The following is a 3,902-nucleotide window of genomic DNA, read 5'->3' as shown; positions in this document are numbered from 1 at the left end:
GAACCACCAAGTACCAGTAAACACCCCCTCCCACAGAGCCACCCCAGGCACAGTGGAGATAACTTCTGAAGATGGAGATCGGCAGAATCTGGGGTATCAAGCAGTGTTAACCCTGCTTCTCCTGAGAACATGTAAGTCAGCAGATGCCAAGAACCCAGGGTGGCTCACAGTGCATTGAACATAGAGACAGTGCATACTCTGACAACATGAGCTCTCTCCAAGAAAGAATGGAAACCTAGCAAGAAGCAAGCCTCACTACAAAAAAGGTGGGTCAAAGTCCAATGCTCATGGCCAAAGAGCTGTACTAGATCCTCACCACTTAGTCATTCAGGGATCAAAACCCCAGGAAGACAGCAATTGCAATCATGACAAATATTTGCACCGGAGGTCGTGAATGGCAGCTAGTGGGTCAGATGTGGACAAGAGATCTGTTTTGTTTAGCCTGCAGTGTTTTTCAAAAAAATCAGTTTTCAACATTAAAAATAATTGGGAATTTTTTTTGACAGAAAACACAGATTTCCAGTTTCTCTTGAAAAACAGAATATTGGTAATGCTGGGCCTTCATTCCCACCTAGCTACCATCTTGTGGGGCTGAAGAATACCTGCCCATGATGGATGGGGCATGGCTTCCCAATGTGTCACAGGCCAGTCATAAGCTTCACTCATTTATGGTTGATTTTGGGGCTCAACCAGAAATAAAGTGAATGAAGCCCAGGCTCCCCAATGTTGTCTTTGCAAAAGTAGAGGCATGGATTTTATGTCTCCACAGTTTTCAGGTTCCTAAATGATAACTATGGACCAAGGAAAGCAACCATCTAAATCATAATTTTAACAGGCAAAAAAAGATACCGGAAAAAAAATGAATGACCACCAGGATAGGAACAAATGCACAAAAGTGGCACACGCACACTGTGGAATATTATGCAATTACTGAAAAGAATCAGGGTATGACGAAGAAACATGGCAGAGTGAGAGACATCCTCAGATCTCTCCCCTTGAAAAAACAATAAGCTGAAAATCAAAACTCAGCAAAAAACACCCAAACTGCACACCAGAACGTCTGAGCATGGGATCCGCGCATAAGAGCTACCACAGATCAGAATTCCGAATGTCGGGTGGTGGACTTGGAGAAATAAAGAAGCTGCCTCTCTCAGCCACCAGAGCTCTTAGCAGGAGGAGAGGGAGGGGTAAACGTGCGGCGACTTCCCTGATCAGCCTGCCTGGAAGTGCCGGAACTTCTAGCAGCCGGCAGCAGGGCCCAGTCATCAGGGCAGAAAGCAGAGAAGCAGGACGGGACAGCAGAGAAACAATAATTGATTTTTACCGGCCCCAGTTCCAAAACTGAGGCTGAGCTCCAGCCCCCAAACCCCAACCCAGAGGGCCCCTCCCCCCATATCCTCTGAGACTGAACACCACAGAGCCCCAGGGGAATCTGAGCAAACGCTACCAAAACTGTTGCTAAAACTGACAGGGACTGAAACTGAGAGAGCAAGTGTGAATAAATATCTACAACAAAATTAGGCTTTATATAAAGTAGGGATCCAAGAGGCTTAGACGCCACCTACTGGAAACCAAAAGAAAAGCGCCTTCTTTGCAGCAAGCTAAAGAGAGACCTTTATATATTAAATCTTCTTTCTGGAAAAACAACAGAACACACTTCCATTAATGCCCAGGTGCAGAAATAGTCTATTAAACGCTATGAACAACCAAGGTGACAAGGCATCTCAGAAAGAAAGAAAAAAATCTCCAGAAAATAAGCTTACAGACATAGAAATATGCGACTTAAATGACAGAGAATTCAGGATGGTACTTCTGAAAAAAAACTCAATGAGATCCAAAACATCTCAAACCAACAATTTCAGGAATTGAAAAAAACAACTAGATGAGGAGAGCGAGGAGGCTGAAAACCTCAGGAGGAACCAAATAGAACTTCTGGAGATGAAGAACACACTGCAAGAATTGAAAAATGAAATAACAAGCTTGGGAAATAGAGTAGACCAAATGGAGGAAAGAATCAGTAATATTGAAGACATAAATCTAGAAATAAATCAGAAGGAAGAAGAGAAAAAACAAAGAATGAAAAATAATGAAAGAGAAATACAAAAACTAGTTGATACCATCAGCAGAGAAAACATAAGAATAATGGGCATTACTGAAGGTGAGGAAAAGGAGCAGGGATTAGAAAGCATTTTCAGACAAATAGTGGATGAGAATTTCCCAAATCTAAGGAATGAGCTGGGCATTGGAATTCAAGATGTCAACAGAACACCCAATTATCTCAACCCAAAAAGGCCCTCACCAAGATACACTGTATTAAATTATCAAAAATCAACAACAAAGACAGAATTCTCAGGGCAGCCAGGGAAGAAAAGACGGTAACTTATAAAGGAAAACCCATTAGATTATCATCGAATTTAGCGCAAACCTTACAAGCCAGAAAAAAATGGAATCAATTATTTAAACTATTAAGTGAAAGAAACTACCAGCCTAGAATAATGTATCCAGCTAAGCTCTGCTTTAGATATGAAAGAGAAATTAAGACCTTTCCAGACATACAAAAATTGAAAGAATTCTCCACTACAAGGCATACACTACAGGAAATACTGAAAGGTGTCAGCTCACCTAAAACAAAATAACAAAACAAAACAAAACAAATGCATAATTAGGAGTAAAGTGACTGTCAAGCAAATAGAAGCAGAGGAGTGCAACCCTTACTAAGAACAGGGCATTGTAAGCTTAAATAATAATAAGAGAATTGCTATAGCAAGATAGCAATGAACGTTCCGCATACATAAGGACAAACACATAAGGACAAATGACTGAAAGGGGGAGGATTCAAAGATCCAAATTCACAAAGGGGAAAGGAGATAAGGCACACACAGAAGAAAATGGACGACTGTATACATATATAACTATCCCTTTCATATTTGTAATGGTAACCACACACCAAAGATTTAGAACTGAAGTATATAACATAAAACAAGAAGAACCAGCAGCAAAACCCACAAAAGCCAACAACAATAAAGAAAACAGAAACACAAGGACAAGGAAGCAATGGAAACACGGAGCTACCAGAAAGCAAAAGATAAAATGGCTATAAGAAGACCTCATATTTCAATAATCACCCTAAGTATAAATGGACAGAACTCACCAATAAAGAGGCACAGAGTTGCAGAATGGATCAAAAAACAAAACCCAACCATATGCTGCCTCCAGGAGACACATCTCAGCTCCAAAGATGAATACAGACTCAAAGTGAAAGAATGGAAAATGGTATTTCTAGCAAATGGCATTTAGAGAAAAGCGGGAGTAGCGGTACTAATATCAGATGAAATAGACTTCAAAATCAAATAGGGAAAGATACGAAGGGACACTTCATAATGATAAAGGGAATCATGCACCAAGAAGACATAACACTTATGAATTTCGAGCTCCCAATCAGAGAGCTCGAAATATGTAAAGCAATTACTAACAGAACTAAAGGGAAAAACAGACCAAAACACCATCATAGTAGGGGACCTAAATACCTCACTGTCAGATATGGACAGATCATCCAAACAGAAAACCAATAAGGAAATAACATCCCTAAATGACACATTAGACCAACTGGACACAATTGACATATACAGAGCCTTCCATTCCAAAACAGCTACTTATACATTCTTCTCTAGTACACATGGAACATTCTCAAGAATCGACCACATACTGGGACGCAGAGATAGCCTCAACAAATATAAGAGGGTTGAAATCATACCAAACATATTCTCTGATCATAATGCTTTGAAACTAGAGATCAACTGCAAAAAGAAATCAGGAAGAACCACAAGTACATGGAGGTTTAACATGCTATTGAAGAATAACCGGGTCAGTGAAGAAAAAAAAAAAAAGAGAGAGATCAAGAG

Source organism: Pteropus medius, unplaced genomic scaffold (assembly GCF_902729225.1).
Source record: "Pteropus medius unplaced genomic scaffold, Ma_sr-lr_union100, whole genome shotgun sequence".
NCBI classification, from domain to species: domain Eukaryota; kingdom Metazoa; phylum Chordata; class Mammalia; order Chiroptera; family Pteropodidae; genus Pteropus; species Pteropus medius.
The sequence above is the reverse complement of the archived record's forward strand: the minus strand, read 5'-3'. Positions refer to the sequence as shown.